The following is a 21,754-nucleotide window of genomic DNA, read 5'->3' on the forward strand; positions in this document are numbered from 1 at the left end:
CCAAGAAACAGTTATAGAACAACTTTATCTCAGGCTCTCAGTAATAAATATTCACCAACTTTATTTTTTCCCCACAATCACATGGAGACCATTTATTAGTTGTTAGTTTTTGTTTTTATATATTTACATTCACCAACTTTGAAATGATTTTTAAGATATGCTATGTCACTCTGTTTTCTCAGCCTTCTCATGTCATGTCCAGCATAGTAATGTCTCAAGATAGGAATAACAAAGGAAGCACAGAAATTAATTCTAAGAGATCAGATAATAGAATTAAGATATTAGATATTACCATTGTTAATTAAATGATATCAGAAGAGCAAGAAAATACAGTATATTCCCCTGTGGGCCCTGGATTAGAAAGAAGTAGGGGAGAAAAGAAAACGGATCCTGCAGGTAACCAGCATCAAATCCTGCAATAATATTAAAACCTTCCCCAGGGAAAAGTTCTCATTTAGAGGGCAAATGGGGAAGGTTACAAACTCAGCCCTATTTACCTTAGATCATTCTTTCCACTGGATGTCAAGAAGCGAAAGCATCAAATTTAAGTTGTTGTTGGAAACATTTTTGCCAAAGACATTAAAGGTGACTCTGAGTCTTACACTGCTGGAGAAGAAGGAAGAATATTTTCACATTGGTATTTGTTGATAAGCATTATTTTAACCACCAGTTAGTTTAAAAATAATTAATCCCTCACCTCTACTGTTTTAATAAAACTTAATCTAATAAAAATTAATTTTTTCTATCTCCATTTGTAGTCTTCTTATATAGACCCATATGTAAAATTGTAATAATTTTATAGGTACAATCTCTTGTTCTTATAAAGGTTTTTTTGTTTGTTTTTGGAGAGAGAAAATTGGCTCCATTTCTGGTCATCTTAGATGAAGTAGGCTGTACTGTATGGGCGGAATACAACTTTGGCTTTAAAATTTGCACAACAGAATGACAACTCTGCCTTATGTGCATCTGGTGTTTCAGCATATGGTTTTCACTTTTACCAGCAAAATAGATTTCATGCAGAACAAGCACTTGTCAGAGAAATGGACTGCAATCCAAACTCCCTCTTATAACCAGTATGACAGAATGGAATGGATGAGCAAACCACCTATACTCTTAGGTATTTCCAAGCTCTCTCTTGGATTGTTGGTTCAACAGAAGTGAAATTCTAGAATCCCACCATCTCAGCTGTTCAATTTCACACTATATGCTTTACAAAGGGTTGATACTGAAAGATTTAATATAAGAAACACCTTTGTCCCTTTTTTTTGCTGTGAACAAGATTTTCCTGTGGAAAAAAAATCCATTCTGTAAATGTATTGTGACTTTTTATTCCAGAAAAATGTTGCTTTCTACAGAGTTTTTTCTAAAAATTAAACTATAAAATGAAGATGATATAACCCAATGCACTTATGATTTGACTCAGCTGTTTGGAAAGTCAGTCACATTTGAGACCCACTGCACTAAACATTTCACCTCAGATTATCTATCAACATCTCTTCATGCTCTTTAAAAACAGTTTTCATTTTCATCATTAATTTTACAGTCTTAACCCTTTTAGTCACAGTAAATCCTCTATAATGTATGTAATATGTACCAAAGGACTGATAAACACTAAAAGAAAAAAAGCGAGTAATTCAGGGATCCAAGCCAGTTCTGTGTACTGAAAGGGCTGAACTTTTAGTGACTTCTTCACAACTTTCTGATGAGAGAGAGGATAGCATTTCTGCAGGAGTGTTGCTTAAACAAATATGATGAAGAAATAGTCTCTGTACAGTGAATATGTGCCTGAACATAGGGAAGGATTGATTGGGGAAAATGTGGGGCATGAAGTTGAAAAGACATCAGAGTCAATCTGTGAGTGCTTGGCTATCAAGTTCATGAGTTTAATTTCCCCTCTGTAAGTAATTTTTGAGGCAGGAAGAGGCTGATGAAATTGCCTGATAATTATGACCAAGATGGAACAATAAGTCTCCGTCCCTCTGGAGAATAGGTCATTTATTGCGTGAGATTTTGAGAATTTGTTTTTAGACATTAAATTTTAAATCCCAGCAGGATATCTTGGTGGAAATGCCCAGCCAATTGTGAGATATGCACCTGGAACTCTATATCATTGTCAGAGAGACAGATTTGGAAATTATTTGGATTGAGTGGCATTAGAGAAGCAATGAGAAGAGATGTGTGATCTGGGCTCATTCTCCCTCAACAAATATTTTAAATAATGTCAGAGGGTTATGACATCCAAAAAGATAGCATTAAGCTCTCCTGAATTAGAAGGGTAAGAGGGGACAACAGGACACTGGAATACCTTTGAAATTGACTCCTTTTCTCAGCCCAAAAAATGGGCAAAATACAGAGTAGTTTTTAGTTGCTCCATTACTGTGCTTAGAGAGTTCATTAATAAATTAGGGGGTGAGGGGTGTCCAAGGGGGTACTTAATGAAACTGATGCTCGGAGGGTGGAAGTAGAAAATATATGCTATCTATAAACTGAGAAAACAAATTCTTTAGGGGATAACAAAAGAGTAATACTGCCAACTCAGCTGGGAAAAAAATGAATAGGAGGCAGTGCCTCAAGGTTGTTCTGTGACACCCTTATATTACAAATATTACCCAGTGTCAGGAGAAACAAGCTCACACCACGAGAAGCCACAGCCCTCTGTTAAAATCACTAGACAGAATGGGAGAAAAGGGGAAAATAAAGGTAATGGTGGCACCTTTACAGCAAAGGCAAGACCTCTGGGATGTGGGACTCAGAAACATTATAAATGAGCAACGTAAGTTAAATTCAAAAATAGCCTGGTGCTAGCGGTATATTGTCAGAACTAGTTAGCCTGAAATTGTCCGGCTGTGAGAGAGAATGCTGCAGAATAGGAAGCTCAATGTGACCGACAAAGAGATGAACATTAGAATCTGGGGATGAAGCTAAAAAAAAATGAAAATGGAGAATTAAAGGACAAGATGATTGGCCAAGGAGTTTGCATCATAGCCCAAAGTAGTGGGGCTTATCAGAGATGTGTCAGGAAAGGGACTGACTCATAATCAGAGATTTTGATTTATGTTGGGAAGGGGGAACTCTAGTGCAGGTGTACCCCAACAGCCCGCTGTAGGCCAGAATCCAGCAGAGAGAGGTCAGTGGGAGATTTTTTCAACAAGGTAGGTAAGTGCTCCTGAGGTATAAAAGAAACCACTGAGGGCTGAGGATTGTGGGAGAAAAGGACATCTATGACTCAAGTATTTCTCTAGTTGGAAAACAGCTCTTTAATAGTCAATGTGTTATCACCACCCCTTGTCTTCTATCATGCCTTTTTATAAAAAGTCTACCAGGCAATACAACTTTTTCAGAGGTGGAGAAGGAAGGCATGTATATAAACAATGCCACTTCACTTCACAAAATAAAATACAGACTCTCTGCGACTTATTGTAGAGCTTAAGAGAGGATATCAATGCATTGCTACTAACTCTGGTGCCTTCCATTTCCCCTTCCTTTTGAAAGTTTCTCTTTTAATTGTTTTGTTCCCAAAACACAGGTCCCAAAATATATGGAGTCTACCTTTAAGTTCTGATTGTATTCAAAGGAAGCTCTTTCCATTCTTCCTCTTGGCAATGCCAAAAAAACCATGACAATTGACATCAAAACAGGAAAGCTTGAGGAGAGGCCAGATTCTTGAAGCTCAGCTCCTGTAGCAAGCCTTAAGGTCAGATCACAATTGTGTGGAAACTTTAGTGCTTTAAAACTTATGTTCCTGAGTTACATTCAAATGCAACCTCCCCTAAATATTCTGTGACCTCAGTAGATCCTCAATGATCAAAATCAGTAACATATGACTCAAATGGAGTTGAAACAATTTAAACATAACACTTGAAAAGCAACTGCACAATAAGGGCAAATGTATGAATTAGTGATTTCATTTGACTGCTAGCAAAAATGACCCAACTCTAGAGGATTAAACAGATAAGGATTTATTCTCCTACAGAGAAGAAGTCCAGGGTAAGCAATACAGGGCTGGTATGATAGCTCCCAAACTCTTTGGGGCTCAAGACACCTCTTGTCTTCAATGCTCAGTCTCCTCATGGTCGAGATGGCAGCTGAGCACACTGAAGGAAGAATTCACCCCTCTCTTCTAGGGAACCTTCCCAGAAGTAACTTCCACTTACCTCCCATTCACCAGAACATAGTCACACGAGTATTCCAAACACCAGAGCAGACAGGAATGATCTACTTTTTCATCTGGGCACCATGTCTTGGATTCTTTTAAAAAAAAAAAAAACAAAAAAAACTGACATTGATAGGTAATGAACATTGTCTGCTACAACTCTTATTAAATGTCAGTCCTCTTCTCTCTCAATATACATTCAACGTGGAATTTAATATCATGTCCTTGATTTTTATTGATCAGTGATACAACAAATGAAGACTATCTCTGCACCTTTTAAATTATAAATATATCATCCAAAAAATGTTTAATATTCCTTGACTTAGGCAATAATTTAGAGCCAGATCAAAAATCCATCTCCCCTGATTAAACAAATTTTTGGGGTTTCTTTTTCCTTTTACCTGATAAGAGCAATTTTTTTTATTCATCATATTTTGCTTTGGTTTGCCATTTCACATTCAATTTAAAAACAAATCTTAATATAAGTTCTAAATACAATCGTCTCCCAAACATTTTCTTAATATAACCTTGTGGTTTTACCTTTATTTAACTGATTCTTAGAGCTTTTGCATTTCAGATTCTTTTGAAAGTTTAAGGAGGCTAAAATAAAAAATCCAAAATTTTTCACTTGTTCAGAGCATTCTTTTGAATTATTCTTCTAGTATGTAATAATTAATAGATAGTTGAAAACTTAGCTTCTAAGCACCAGATGAAGAGAATTACAATTAAACTAATGCCAATATATCTTGAGATCTGGGAATACGATAAAGAGATTTTTTTTTATTCCTTTCAAATATGATGCTACTGAGTGGGCTACAAACTCCAGTGAAATCCATTTTAAGGAATATTAAATCCTTCTAAACATTTCCAGAACTAGAATTGGTTGTGGCCAAATAATTTAAGGAACTAAATCTAATATGACAAGAAACAGGAATTGCTACATGACTGCATTTAATAAAAAGATCATTTGAGAAAGGAAAACATCACAAGAGAAATGGAAAAACTTATAAGAAAAAAAGTAGAATGTGACCTATGATGATATTTAAAGGACTAAACACTGAAAAGTTTAAACGGATGAAGATTACTCAACGGCTATGGCTTTAAAAGAGAAACAAAATTAGTAGGATTCATCTGGCTAGGACAAGTGAAGACATTCCCTTTTTTCAGCTATCTACTGTGAGAAAGAGTATATTAAGAGGTGAAGGAGAAAGCTGTGACCCACCACCCTCCCCCCCCAAAAAAAAGAAGAAAAATGAGCTCTGATCATCTTCAACAGGAAAGAAAACCAATTTTAAAAAATGAACCTGCTGTCCTTTTTCTTCACCTCACATATTTAACCTGATTTCATGCCACACCCCAATTACCTCTCTGATTGACCTGCTTTTTCCACGAAGCATATTAAAGATGATTGTCTTTGGGTCATTATAAAGTTAAAATTTCCAGATACCAAATCTAGGGCATTATTAATGCCCACATAGCTAATGACCTGAAAAGGACAGTGCAAATTACCCTGAATTGTGACTTTAGAATGTGCTCGAGATTGATAAAAAATTGTGAAATAAATATCTTATCCAGATAACATATAACAAATGTTATCATAATTTAACATCAGTCATATTATATATTTCTTCATTTAACAATTAGTTTCATGTCCATTATTTTCATGGTATAATGCAAATGCTGGAGATATTTAAAAAAATGAAATAGATACAGTCCTTGTGTTAGTGGAGGCTGCAGTCTATGGGGAGACAATGACATTGATAAAGAGTTGTACAGCATGACTCCCTGATGCCCTAAAAGCTTTGGACTGAGATTCCATGGCCTGTGAGAGAAGCCTTTTAGGGCACTGAATAAGTTAAACATTTAAAGTTAAATTAGTCTACCTTATAGGTGTGGTCAGCCATCACTCACCTATCTGGATTTTTTGCATTGTGATAACTGGCTTGGCACCTGAAAGATCACTAGAGAGAAATTACTGGCAGCTGTAATATTTTAATCATCAATGGGCAACTGATTCAGGGTGAATTAGCTCTTGCTGCCCTAATTTTTTTTAAAGATTTATTTTTATTTATACAAGAGCTGGGGTACAGACCGGAGTCGTGGGAGGGTGAGAGGACTCACCAGAGACAGTGTGGGGAGCAGAACAGGCAGATAGACTGAAGTACACTGCTGAGGGGAGCAGCGGGTGAGACATGAGAGGTCTGTCACGCCATGTGGGACTCTTGCTGGCAGGCGGGAATCGAACCTGCACTGTGGAGGCTGCGGATAGCTTCCAACCCGCTGCACCACCGAAGAGGCACCTGCCCTAATATTTTTTAAGAAGTGGGGTACAGGCCAGAGTCGCAGGGGTGGGGGCGGTGAAAATATTCACCAGGGAGAGCAGGGAGCAGAACAGGCAGATGCACCGAAATACACTGCAGAGGGGAGCAGCAGGTGAGACAGGAGAGGTCTGCTGCCCCATGTGGGTTGTTCCCCAGCCAGCCAGGAATCAAACTCGCGCCTCAAAGGCCGCAAACAGCCTCACAGCACTATGCTCAACCCCTTGCGCCACCAGGGAGGCCCCTGCCCTAATTTTTACAAGTCTGGTTGGAGTATTAAATGTCACTGGTCTTGCACGGCTACACTGTATCCAAGGAGCCAGCTTATTCATTCTGGAGTAAATAAATCAATGGAAAAGCAAGTAAGATACACAGTGAAAGAAAGATTGAATTACCTACCTAAGCTATCACCAAGAAAACTGTCATCACTGTGGCCCTCAGAATCCTCATCTTGACCATATTGGGGTTGAACTAGATAATCTTGAGTTTTATTACCCCAGATGTAGAGTCTATGCTAACTATCCTCTACATTTGTGTATATAAATTATGATGTTCTTTTTATCTTATCAACATGCTTCCAGAAAATGCTAAAATGTATTTAAAGATGATTTTTCTATAGAAACACTTAAAGATTGCTTCTTTACAGCATCTAACAGTTACATTTTTCTCACCAGTAAATGGAATTTACACATCACTGTAGGTGAATTTCCTTCAAAGAGTGAACCTTGTCCAACAGCTACAGATGGAAACATCAACCAATAAAGATGACATTTACTGACTAAAAAGACTGATCCTTTCTTGTTTTCTTGTATATTATATTTCAAATCCATTTCAATTAGATAAATATTTCTTTAGGACTGTTTTAGGCATTATTTAAAACACCTTTCCTGTGAGTCATAGCCTGTATTTTGTTTTGCATTGTTTATGCAAATCATAAATATAACTTTCTTGAATGAAAATAATCAGATAGTCTAAGAAACTAAGTTTTAAAATGCTTTTTGTTAAATACATAATTACCTTGGAATAGTCTCATAAGACTCAGGAGTCCCACAAGCCCAGAATTAGCCCTCAAGTCACAGAGGACCATACGCTCTCTGCAACTTCCCCTCATATATCAGAATTGTCAACCGTGATGCCCATCTACACATTACAGGGACCATGTACTAGACAGGCTATATGTATTCAAAAAACTCAAAACACAGTTCTGGCCTTTGAGGATTTTATGACATTGTGGAGCATTCTTTATTTAGTCAAACCTCTATTCTATTAAAGGTCAGCAAGCCACGTCATATGACGAAAGCAAACTATCCACATAGCTATGGTCTGCAAAGAGAAAACGCACAACTGCTATCCAAAACAAGCTGTAAAATGACAAGGAGAGAAATTGGCAAGCAAACTGGAGATCTGACGAATCTGTAATTAATAAAGGATCCAAATGCCACAAAGAAACTTTTGCTTAGAGCATCCCAAATCTCTCTGACACTGCTAGTCATTGTTCTAGGAGTCGTGAATTTTTGCATTTAAGTAGGCATGTCCATCAACCCCACAAAATATTAGAAGGGGAATTGTACTTTGTTAATTTTACTCAATTTGAAATAGAAAGTGACTAATACTTTTGAATCCTTCAGAAGGAAAGCATTCATACTATTATATTTGTAATATCAATATTCAATGCCCCACTTTTATATCTTATGGGTAAATACCTTTGTTACTTATTTGGTATACTATTGATAAAGAAAGAGAACACAATTGAAGAAGGTTAAAGAAAAGTGAGTAGAGAAAGAAAAATGTGTCAAATACTAAATTAAAGGACAGTATACCAATTGGTTTTTCATAAGAGTCTACCACTGGAATTGTAAGGCTACATGACAACAGTCACAGTTGTATAACAGTCAAATCTCATTAGTTTGGAATTCAGCAAGTAGGAGAAATAAAATCAATTTTCAGCACTGGTGTGAATAATCCAATATGTCATTTTATCTGCACTATAACAAAGAACCTAGTAAGACCTTCTTCAGCCAGGAAATCTTTGAATAAGATAAGCTGATGGTGAAAAGAACTAAATTATTCTGTTGTTTACTCTCTCCTCTTATTGACAAACCGTGATCATTATTTATTGATCTTTCTTTTTCTAATCTTGACACCTGATGCTCTACTTTAAAAGCAGAAAATTCTAAATAATTCAAAAGCATTTGCCCGGCCATTCAAAACTCTTTCCTGTTGGCAGTAAAATGCTTATGACTTTGAAGAAAACATTATTAAACTAATCATGCTTACACGCAGCCTAGCTTACATGTAGCTAAGATTCTTTTTCTCGCGAAAGAAACCCAACTCAGGGTGAGCAAAGAGGAACAGAAGGGATAATGAAAGATAAAAGGGAAGATGAGAAGAATAAAGATAGCATCGAACAGAGGTAAGATAATCAAAATTTAAAACAATTTTTTTTTCTTTTGGGTTCTACTATATCAACCATTCTGAGTCACTTTATTCATAGGAAGTGATTGTCATAAATTCCCAAATTCAATTGGAGACAAGTAAAGTCAGAAGCACTCAAGCAATGTCTGGTAGCATTACAAACTTTTCCCACCTACTCTTTCTGGAGAAGCCTTTTCTAAAGGCAGGAAGCATAACAAGGGAGCAGACAACATATGAAAGCTTATGAAGATTTAAATGCTATTCCTGATTCTACTCCTAATGGCCTCTCTGATATTTAACTTTCATTGATCTTGGTTCTCACATGTATAATTGAACTTTTGTGAAACCCTTGTATTAGCCTCCATGGCCCCACTCTTTTCTCTGCTCACAGTTATCCTACAGGTGGCTGCCAGTAATCTTTTCATAACACGTACCTGCTCAGGCTGCTACCACAACTAAGACATCTACTGCCTCCTCAAACAGAGAGGATAAAATTCTTTGCCCCAGCAGGTCCAGCAGGCCTCTGGTAATCTTTCCCTTTTCATCTCCTACCTGTCCCCTTGTCCCACCCTGTAATGTTCTTCCCTGAATACAACACACTTTTGCTTTCATTTGTGCCATTCACTATTCTGAACCCCATCCTTTCCCCTCTCCTATGTCTCCATTGAAACATCACAGCCACCTGAGAAGTTCCTTTCAAGCTCTGTGTTTCCTTGGGGACAATTTCTCCAAGCTTCCAGACTCATGTTGTCCAAAGCTTTAATATACAGGTTTTATTATTATTCAGGTAAGGTGGAGCCAACAGGTCAGGGGGTGACTGCATTAAAAAGATAGTTTGCTCTTCACTTTCCAAGAGGAAGAGGTAGGCCAGGTTATGCAGGGTCACATGGAGAAGCACCAGGGTCAGTCAGGATGCTGAGGGAGTAAGGGGGAACATGCACAAGAGCCTTTATTGTGCTTTCTGAAGAAAGGCAGTGAAAGACAAGGAAGCAGGCGTAGGGGTGGCAAGTTTGAATAATTTCAGCAGGGCCCAGGTTAGAGGGGATGTCTCTAGTTGGTTGGTTTTTTTGTACTGAGGTGAAGAGCAGGTGAGTATTGACCCTGAGAGGGAGCATAGTGGACATGGCAAGGTGTGTGTGTTCTGCACAGGTTAGTTTATATCTAAAAGTTATCCTGCCTCATAGGGTGAATTGTTTACTAAGACTTGTTTAGGGCATGGTCTAGGACTTGGTTATCTCTGGGAAAAGAGGTCTTTCTCAGTCAGCAAGCCCCCAAAGTATCAGAAGAATTGTGGAAAACAAAAAGGTGGGAAAAATACACTGCTTCCTACTGCAGTTTGTGCAATACATTTATAACACTTTGTATTTAAATTGTTTGCTTCTGTCTGCACCTCAAGAAGAGAGACCTCACCTTCAGGGTCTGCATATAGAAAGATGTGAATGTAAACAAGCAAAAAAGCTGAGGTCGATTGTCCTTGATAAAGAACCAGACATGAGTAGTCAAACTAGTCTCCTAATTTTGACTTTCCCAGGGCTTTCCAGATTGTGAAGTTTAAAGTGGTAACTTTGCATCTGGGATTACCTGCCTAGAAGTTCTAGCAGTCACTTGTTGGAGATCTACTCAGATCTGTGTAGCACCTGCTAAGTCACAAGACTCACACAAGCACTCCTTGAGATGTCAGCTCCTGGAGGCTCACAGGCTAGGCCCTCCATCACGGTGTGCACTGAATAGCACCTTACAGTCATCTATTTCTTCAATAAGATTAAAGCAATCACAATAGCAAGCATTTTATTCTTTGCTCACATTGTTCACTCAAGTCCCCACATAAATATATATTAGTCCATACTCAGTTTTGACAAGAATAATGAAGTAGGAGACAGGATAAGACAGACCCCTATTTCTATGTGAAGACAGTTCCCCTTTAAGAAGCAAAAGGGAAAATATGCAAAAATAATTGCAGAATAGATTTATCTTGATGTCCTTGATTATAGTCCATTAAATAAGAACCCCAGAGAGTAGCATGTGCCTCTGTTGAGAGACTGACTGGAGGAGAACACTATACAATAAATGAGGTCTGAGGGCTTGGGGAAACAGCAGGTTACTGATACATGATGTTAACCAAAAATAAAGAAGGAAGGGGCAAAGTAGATCAAGAAAATAGCAGGGGGGAAGAAAAAAGAACCAGGACCAGTAAGTGGAAAAAGAGAGGAACACATACACTATTGAATGAGGTCATTCATTTAAGACCAACATTCACTCACTGTGATTTGCAACTAGAAAAAACACAAATTGAGCCTAAGTGAAATGCATTACTTGCATCGAGCAAAATCTCTAACAGAAACATCCAACTCATCCTTTCTATCAATTACAACATCTTCTCTTTAGGTCAAATGAAACCATTTACGATGGTTTTAAATGAGACCATATACATGAAAGCAAATGAGGCTATTCAATAAATGTTAGTGTTCCATTTCCTTCCCTGCATGCAATTTGAGAAGAGACTTCAAAGTCATCAAGTGCATGGTCAACAAATAAGCAATACACTTACCCATCAAAATTAAATTTCATGGATGGTGAGAAATTCGAGATTTCAGAGTAATTAGTTCATGAAAGGACTCAACGTGAAGTCCTTTCTTACTATTATTCAGACACTTCCTGGCATTGTCTTTGGCTCTTCCTCACTGACTGCCGACAGACTCTTTCTCTTTGTGGTCAGAGGTTAAGTGGGTGAATGTTCATCCATTTGGCCAATGTGGTGTTTCATTTGTCATTTAGCCAACCAAAACATGCCACTAATGGAAGACATTAGCCAAAGCACCTCGAGTGTCCTGGATCTTATTCCACTTGCCCCCTTGCCCCTGTCTGAATATGTGGCTCATCAAAGGGACACCATTTACCTCATTTTCTACCTTTTGTTTCCTTTGAGCTTTTTTTCCCCACAGGAGTAACCATGCAACCATGAGATTTAGATGACTCTAAAGAAGTCCTCCTGAATCTCTGCCCCCCACATAATTTCACAATTAATTATTCAGATGTCTTACACTCAGCAGAGGATACTAAATATGATTTCACCTCTTAGATATATGCCAAATTGTGTAGAAACAAAACAATTGTCCTAAGAGTATAGAGGTCATCATAGAAGCACCACATCAGGCTGTATAATCTGTGCCCTGTACCAGGACTCCTCACTCGGAGGTGATTATTGTTATCATCCAGCCATGACTCTGTTTGCCTAGCAATACACAGAAGGGGTATGTTTTTCAAATTTATGCAAATGTACAATAAGAACCAGAGTAAACCAGGTCACATCAGTGTTAGCTGTAAAAAAACTGAGCATATATATTAAGCTAAGTGTTATGTGACCAAATAAAGTGTGTCAATAATAATATTAACTAACAATAATAAATATCGACTGATTTTTGCATTTTCTACCATATTATCCAGATGGAGATTTATTTTCCATCCAATTTATTTATGTTTTAAAAATCTAACCTAGTAAAGGTTCTGAACTTAAAAGCTGAAATGGTATAAGTAGCAAAATTCAAAATCAATTTTACGTCTGAAGAATAACTGCCTAAAGGTAGAAAGACAATACCAAATTCTTCTCCCTAAAGGACAAAGTTAATTAAGTGTGAAGAAAAACTGGAGCCTTGAAATAAGTTCAAGCACCGCTATAAATAATGCAATACAAAATACAGGGTTAGAATTCCTCCCTCACGCTACTCACTGATGAAGGACCTGAAAACATACATTGACAGGATATATTTTCAATAGGACAAGAAATAGTTTGCTCACAGTACATTTTCAAATATTGAGCTCCAAAATGAACTACCCAAATATAATATATGGAAGTGCAAAACACTCCACTTGGTAATAAGGAAGAACAAGAAGATACTCAAGAAACTAGTCCCTACTTGTTAGGGACTACAATCTTTTTTTTAATAAAGGTTTATTTATTTATGCATACAAGAACTAGGGTACAGGCCAGAGGTGTGGTGCTGAGAGGATTCACCAGAGACAGAGTAGGCAACAGAATAGGCAAACTGACTGAAATACACTGCTGAGGGGAGCAGTGGGCGAGAAAGGAGAGGTCTGCTGCACCATGTGGGTAGCTCCCTGGCTGGGGATCAAACTTGTGCTGCAGTGGCTGCAAATAGCTTCATAGGTTGTGTCTCAACTCCTTGAGCCACCAGGGAGGCCCAGGACTAAAATTTTAAGTAGAAGCAAATTTAAAAGTCTAAAATTGGGCCTCTAGGTTCACAAGTGGGACAATGGGAATGGGTGGGAAGGAAAAATAGCACCCCCTCAGGGGTTAGGGAAAGGTTTTGTGACTTCTGAGCCAGCACCTGAAGATGAGGGAGAATAAAGGTTTCATTTCCAAAGCTCCACTGTTCTCTAGTTCTGACATGTTCAGGAGATGACATTTTGCGTGTCACACAGGGATAAACTGAGGATGCTGATTCCTGCAAGGGCAAGGGCTCTCGCTAAGACTGGGCACCCTAGAGACAAGAGATCCTAGAGGTAAAGGGAGACTTAACTCATGCACTTGTCAGCCTTTGGTCACACCAGAAAGCCATGGAAACTTCTGTGGAGTTTTAAGAGTAATATGGTAGTTTTTCAGCCTCCTTGAAAAGTTATCATTTCCTGAGCTTTATGAAATATTGATGCTTTTAAGTCAAAACTTCTGAGTAGCAGCTTGAACATGGTGTGTTTCAGGAGATCTCAGTAAGCCCGATGTGACATGGATTAAGAACCACTGATCAGACTCTCTGCTCAGCCAGAACAAAGCCAACAGAGCCACACAGCAATTTTTCCAAATTAAAAACAATAGCCACACAATAATAACAATAAAAACTGGTAGATAAATATTAAAAAATATCTACTTCTGCTAGCCATGAAGGAGGAACAAAGTTTAGAATTACCCTTCAGTTGTAAACTAGAAATTGGACAAAACAGAAAAAATAATTTTCACACACTGGAGGGCAGAGAAGTGCAATTCTAAACAATAGGGTGAAAGTAATGCGAGGCTTACCATTACCTAGTAACCTGATAAAAGGTGGTCTCCAGACTGCAGGACATGGAGAGAGAACACAAACTGAAGCTGAGTCTGCTGAGTTTAGGATTCAGAGACAGGAGGCTAGGAAAAACAAGGCAAATAGGATTTACGCAGCAGGAGGACACTAACCTGAGAGTTCCTAAAAATAATAGAGATTACCTGGAAACTTTTGCAAATACAAATCTCTGCTTGCAAGGTTGAAACACCAAGAAACTAAGCAGAATAACTTCCAAGGAAAGAACAAATAAATGCCCACTCATTAATTATTCAACATTGTACTGGTGGCCTTATTCAGCTTAATTAGGCAAGAAAAAGAAACAGCACAAAGATTTGAAAAACAGGTAAATCTCTTTTTTATATATCTATCACACATAAAAACACCTAGAGCATTAACCAAAAAAAGGCTCTTAAAACTAATAAGCAAGCTTAGAAAGACCTCCGGATACAGGTCAATATACAAACCTAATTGTATTTCTGTACACTAGCAACAGACAATTGGAAATGAAATGTTTTGAAAATTCCATTTACAATAGCATAAAAAATATGAATACTTAGGAATAACTTAAATAAGATATGTATAAATCTGTATACATGGAAAACTATAAAAGATTATTGAGAAAACATTAAAAAAGGTCAAAATAAATAGAAACACACTACGCTTTTGAAGTAGACAATTCAATACTATTAACATTTTCATTCTCTCCAAATTTATCTGTGAAGTCAACAGAACACCTATCAAAATCCCAGCAGCTTTACTTGTCTCATTCTAAAATAATTCTGAAAAGAAAAGACTTAGAGTAGTCATACAATTCAAAGTTGAATAACTTGCACTTTCTGATTTCCAGACTTACTATAAAGTTACAGTAATCAAGCGAGTGTGGTATTGGCAGAAGGGTAGCAAGACAGATCAATGGAATAGAATAGAGAATTCAAAAATAGATCCACACATTGATTTTCAGTAAAAACTTAAATGTCAATTTAATTCAAAGAGGCAAAGAACATTTTTTTCAATAAATACCGACGGTGTCACTAATATGTGGACTATAGAGAAACCAAACTAAGGGTCAGATCAAGACCAGCTTAAAAGATAACTCTTGAGAGCCTCCCTGGTGGCGCAAGGAGTTAAGACATAACCTATGAAGCTGTCTGCAGCCACTACAGCATGACTTCGATCCCTAGTCAGGAAGCTACTCACATGGCACAGCAGACCTCTCTTGACTTGCCTGCTGCCCGTCTCAGCAGAGTGTTTCAGTCAATCTGCCTGTTCTGTTCCCCGCTCTGTCTAGTGAATCCTCTCACCTCCCACACCTCTGGCCTGTACCCCAGTTCTAATGTGTGCATAAATAAATAAATCTTTTTAAAAACTCTTGAAAGTTGGCTATAGCACTGAAGGATATGGAGGGGAAGGTGGGGGAGGGTTGGAACAAAGAAGGAAGGGAGCACAATGGACTATGGGTCATCTGGGGGTGGGTGCCCTGCACTGGCATTACCTGAAGGGGACACCCTAATTTTACCTCAATTAAAAATTTAAAAAAAAACTTTTCAACAAATGTTGTTGGTTATAGAGGGACGAAACATTGATCTTATCTCAGGCAATACAAAATTTAACTCAAAATATATAATACACCTAAAAACATGATTTAAACCATTAAATTTCTAGAAAAAAACACAAAATCTTCCTTATGTTGGAGTAGGTAAAGATTTTTTTTGACATAACACAAAAGCATGAATAATAAAAGAAAAAAATTGAGAAGCAGGACTCATCAAATTTTAAAATGTAAGCTCTTTGAAAGACATTATTAAGGAAATGAAAAAGATACATCACAAAATGGCAGAAAATGTTTACAATACAAATATCTGACAAAGGCTTTATATTCACAGCATATAAAAAATTAACTGGAACTCAAAAGGGTGGCACAACTTTAAAAGTGGGCAAAAAATTGAATAGTTTACAAAAGAAATTATATGAATGACAATAAGTACATGAAAGATTCTCAGCCATCATGGTGCACCTTTTTATTCTACATTTTTTGAGGCTTTGAGATCCTGGCTCCTCACTAAACTTAAAGGCTGTCATCTCCCGATATGTTGACCTTCCCATACTTAAATCATTAAAAAAAAAGTATATTAAGCAGAGGGAAATTTGAATTAAATAGACAATGAAATACTGCCACATACCCACTACCATGAATAAAATTTTAAAAGATAGTACCAACTGTTGGTGAGGATGTGGGACAACTGGAACCTTCCTTACACATTGCTGGTGAAATTGTGAAAGGGTACGATCAGTTTGGAAGACTGTTTGATAGCTTCTTATAAAGTTAAGTATGCATTTACAATACGACCCAGCAATTCTACTCTTAAATATTTACTCAAAAGAAATGAAAACACATGTATTTGTACACAAATTTATTGAGAATAACTAAAAATTGGAAATAAAATGTCTAGCAACAAATGCCTAGATAAGCAAATTATGGCAGGTTTACAGTGCTATGGTGTTAACTACTACTCAGCAATTAAGCGGATTAATTACTGAAAAATGCAACAGCATAAATGATATTATGCTAAGCAAAAATGCCAGCCACAAAAACATACAAGCTATAATATTCCATTGCTATGAAGCTCTGGAAAAAGTCAATTTAATCTACATTGACAAAAAGATCAGAAGTTGCCTGGCACTGAGGATGGAGAAGATTGACCTGGAAGGGGCACAAGGACAATTGAGGGAGAGGCTCATAAAAATATTCTTTATCTTTATTAAAGTGATTACATGAATATATAAATATATCAAAATGTATTGAAATATAGACATAAATGGTCAGAATTTATGTCATGTAAGCATTATTTCAATAGTTAATTTTTTAAAAAAGTATCTTTGAAATGGAATCAAATTTTATGTAGCCTTATTTTTTTCTTCTTTAATTCATAATGAGGTAATATATCTTTTATTTTGAAAATACGAGAAGAAAAATAATTATGGAAGCAATTACTGAAACCATATGGTTTTCTGGGTTTTTTTAGGAGTTAAGACAATATTAACAATATCATTTTATATGTCTATAAAAAGTCTTATCTCTGTGTACTTTGTATTATTATGTATATATAAAATATCACTTGATAGCAGTATCTGTACTTGGAAGATCCTTTTTACCTGGCTTAACTGTTAACTCTGAAATATAGGCTCCATTATAGATCTCTCCCAATTCTGAAATTAGGAGCTTTTGCTAACCAGCTTCAACACACACATACACACACACACACAGATGTGTATGAGTTCAGGAATCCACTGTCTAAGTTGATATCTGTCCTGTGTTCCCCAAGAGGAAAGCTGGGAGCTCTGAGCAGCTGTATGGATGCCCGTGAAAAGTATGTCCCCATTTCTGCTTCTTTCTAGGGGCAGTGGGGAAGATAAAATAGGACTGCCAGATGGCTACAACTCATTACTGCCTGGCAGCAGTCAGGGTGGAATGAGAGTGAATTAATCAGCATTCAGGAGGAATGAACGGCAAGGGGCGATGTGTGTTGATGCTATTTTAGCTCAAGTGAAATTAAACCTGTAGAACTGACAACATGCATTAATCTCCCTATAGCCTCCAGTAGCTGGGCAAATGAGCTCCTAGTTTCTTTATACAAACAGCTGTTATTTTCCTGTTACTACCTTGGCAAAAAGTACTAGTAATGGCCTGGTAGGTTACCCTTCGTGATTAATACAGACGTGTGCAGTATACTAACTTGGCTAATGATAGAACTTAGCCTATATTATAGCAATGAGTCTCTAAACTGCAGCTCTCTGACAGAAAGCAGAGTTTAGGCAAAGCAACAGACAGATTTGTCAATCATCTCAAACACTCAGGTTTTAATGAACATTGTGGATTTATTATTTGGGATATTGTAGATGTTACAAAGACTTTTTTTCTAAAGGGAAATTGAAATGAAATTGTGGTTTGTTTTAAAAAGCATTCTAGGGCCTCCCTGGTGGCACAAAGGTAAAAGACAGTGCTGTCAAGCAATTGGCAGCCACTGCAGCATGAGTTCAAGTCCTGGCCAGGCAGGGAGCAACCCACATGGAACAGCAGACCTCTCCTGTCTCGCCCGCTACTCCCCTCAGCAGTGTATTTCAGTAGATCTGCCTGTTCTGTGCCCCATTCTCTCTGGTGAATACTCTCACCCTGCATACCTCTGGCCTGTACCCCAGTTCTTGTATGCATAAACAAAAATCTTTAAAAAAAAAGCATTCTAAGTTATATTTCAAAGTTCAGCTACAGTTCTGTAAAGGCATTACATTGGATTCTCTTCTCTGTGACATGTATTTAGGAATAAAACTTAATACAGAAAAAGTTTAACTCCCAGTTAAATAAAAAACAACATATAATCAATTGATTGTATTTAGGTTAAATTTTCTTGCTCAGTTAAATTTTTGTTTTAAAGGGGGAATTTTAAAAAAAGCTTTCTATATTGTGGTTAGTATATCCAGATATATAGTAAAAATGCATATGAAGGGCTACGAAGCTGCCCATGGCCTCTGCAGTGCCGGTTCGATCCCCAGCCACCGGGCGAGGGTCCCACATGGCGTGCAGACATCTCCTGCTGCCCACTGCTCTCCTCAGCAGTGTACTTCGTCACTCTGCCTGTTCTGCTCTCTGCTCTGGCTCTGGTGAATTCTCTCCCCCTCCCACGCTTCTGACTATACCCAGTGCTTATATAAATAAATAAATAAATCTTTAAAAAAATTTTAAAAATTCATATGAAAATTTTATGCTATTAATTTCATACATGCTAGATGAACCATTCCCATCAGGGAAAGCTACAAAGAAGGAAATGTTAATGAGACACAACTAACTCTCTTGCTTTTTTGTTTTCTTTTTACCTTTAACTTATTTATTGTCACTTTTGTGATCAGCTTTTTAATGAAGTAGCACCTTATACCTATCAATGCCACATGATTTCAGAGTCCTTAATTTTGTGTTGACTGTGGTGCCAAGTGATACTACTTTAATGACATGGGCTAATGAGCTGGGTGCATGGTGCAGTTAACAAGGGCAGAGGTGCACAGGCTCACACTGGGATAGTCAGTACTACAGCACATTGTGGGTGATGCTTCATTTTAGCAAATCAGCACCCATATAATTAAATCAAAGCACGTCTTTTGAAAGTCATTAGCTTTGCGTATATTTAACATTTTTGTATTGGTTTTGTAGTTGGATATAACTTGATAGTTCATGATTTGTCAATAGCCTTTGGCACCTTCCACTGATGGACTTCAGAACATTCATTGCTCTATGGCATGTCATTGGAATGAGTCATTATTTATGACTCAGGCAGACAAAAGGCAAATCACAGGTTTAGTGGGCTTGGTATTATTAGGTCAATAGATTACAATTACCTGATGAATTTTTTTTGCCCAGCTATCACTAGGAGTAAAATGGACAGCATAAAAGTAGTTTCTTAGGGATTTTACTCCCAAACATTCAAACTCTGCAATCGCTGGTGCCTTAAAGTGTCATATAAACCAATAATGGGGAGCCTTCACTATTAGGAAATCAACAAGCATTTAATTGCCAATATAATATGTCTCTATTTTTTAGAGATGTGTGTTTTCCAGGGTTATTATGATCATTCCCACCACATACTGAAAAAACAAAACAGGTTAAAAAATTCCTCTCCTTATATGGGAGCAATCTTCTTGCTCTCTAAGGAACTCCGTCCAGAATTCTGGTCAATTCATACATTACCAACATTTCAAACATCTCTATCCTTACTAAGCATAAGCCCAGGCAACCAGTTTGGATTGGGGTAAGAGCCTTTATAGATAAAAGCTCTTAAGCTCTGAAGGATATTTTAATTATTCTAATAATTAATCTTCTAGAAGTTTCCAGGTATGTGATAGGTTTTGAAAATTAAAAAAGTCTTTAATGCTAGCAATAATCAGAAATTGAAGTTTAAAAAATACTACCCTTTTCAGTAGCATAAAAGTTATAAAATACTTAGACTAAATCTGAAAAAAAAAAATTCTAAACTGGTATACTGAACACTACAAATCATTGCTGTGAAAAGCTAAAGAAGACCAAAATAATATAGGAACATGTCATGTTAATGGATCAAAAGGCTCACTAGTTTTAAAATACCGGGTCTTTCCTCATATTGATTTTTCTCCTCATGGATAGATGCAGTGCAATCTGAATCAAATTCCCAGTAGACTTTTCTATATAAATTGCTAAGTGAATCTAAAATTCATATGGAAATGAAAATGGCCTATAATAGCTAAAACAACTTTAAAAAGAAAAACAAAGTCAGAGGGATAGCCAATTTCAGGACTTATTTTAAATTTACAGCAATCAAGACAGAACACCGCTGATGCAAAGAAAATTAGATCAATGGACGGAGCAGAATAAGGATATACAAATAGAACCACATATAATTGGACTTCCCACTTTCAACAAAGGCAATTCACCACTGGAATGGGTAAAATTTTAAAAACTGATCATACTAAGTATTTGTGAGTATAAGAAGGAACTGGAATTCTCAAACACTGCTATGAGGATATAAAATAGTATAGCCACTTTGAAAAACAGTCTGGCCATTCCTGGAAAAGTTTAATATACATCTACCATTTAATCTAGTTATTCTACTAGTTATTTACCCAAGAGAAATGAAAGTACGTATTTGTATAAAGTCAGAAATGTTCATAGAAGTTTCATTTGTAGCAGTCGAAAGTGGGAAAGAATCCAAATGTCCATCAACAGATGAATGGATAAACAAATGGATAGCCATACAATAAAGTCTATTTAGCAACACAAAACAATGAATTATTGATAGATGCAACAAAAGGGATGATTTTCAAAATAATTATGCCAAGTAAAAGAAACTAGGTTTTAAAAAAGACATACTGTATGACCACATTTATATAAAATTCTAGACACGCAAACTAATGTATAGAAACAGAATGTAGAACTGAGGGTGGGCAGAATGGGAAGCGGTGGGAAAAAGAGTTAGAAAAGCATCTAGTCCTTTTGGGCAGCGCTAACAAAATACTGCAGGCTGAGTGGCTTATAAGCGACAGAAATGTCTTGCTTACAGATCTGAAGTCTGGACGCTCCAGATCTGGACGCCAACTTGATCAGATGAGACTCCTCTTCTCTAGGTCTTAGACTTCCTGTGGCCTCAGGAGGTGGGAGGAGCTAGTCTCCCCCACCCAACCTCTTTTATAAGGATATTAGTTTGCCCAGGAGGGTTCTAGCCTCATGACTCAGCACCTCCCAAAGGCCTACATGCTAATACCATCACCTTTGGGGTTTAAGATTTCAACATACAAATTGGGTCGTATTCTGCAGAGTCTGCAGCCTGTCTCTCCTTTATTCTCCTGCAATCATCCCAGGCCAGGTAGGTTTACCATTGGTTCCAATTTAAAAAAGAATTTTGGAGCCCTTGGCATCATCTTCACAGGTTTTAATAGTAAACAGGGGAGATAAATTTGCAGGGAGACAGCAACTTGAGCCCCATCATCCCAGGGGTGACACTGCCTTTTTATCCCTTCCCTCCTAGGTTCAGGAATGCACATTTGCACAGGCAGGTGCACTCATGCTCCAGGTGTCCACAATCAGGCATGCAGGCCCCACACCCACACACCATCCTTGTTAACACGATCAAGGCCACAAGTGATAACCACAGAGGCTAGTGGCATAAAGAGCCTGATTAATGCATTTACCTTACACTCATGTATACTCCTTCCTGGGCAACCTCACTACCCCTCCACCCACTGATAACTCCTAAATCTCCACTGCAAACCATGTCCTCTCTCCTGAACTCCACGTT

The 21,754-nt window shown here is 37.4% G+C and overlaps 1 long non-coding RNA gene across 1 annotated transcript; it reads right to left on the reverse strand.

Moving 5' to 3' along the window:
• Nucleotides 1-503: 503 nt before the first annotated feature.
• LOC129146344 (uncharacterized) lies at nucleotides 504-21,092 on the reverse strand. The gene is made up of 3 exons (XR_008552913.1): nucleotides 21,018-21,092; nucleotides 4,155-4,248; nucleotides 504-606 (listed from the first exon to the last, which is right to left on the reverse strand). It is a non-coding gene; the product is annotated as an uncharacterized LOC129146344 (long non-coding RNA).
• Nucleotides 21,093-21,754: the final 662 nt, after the last annotated feature.

The sequence above is a fragment of the Talpa occidentalis genome, unplaced genomic scaffold (genome assembly GCF_014898055.3).
Source record: "Talpa occidentalis isolate TD23 unplaced genomic scaffold, MPIMG_talOcc4v2.1 talOcc4.2, whole genome shotgun sequence".
Taxonomy (NCBI): domain Eukaryota; kingdom Metazoa; phylum Chordata; class Mammalia; order Eulipotyphla; family Talpidae; genus Talpa; species Talpa occidentalis.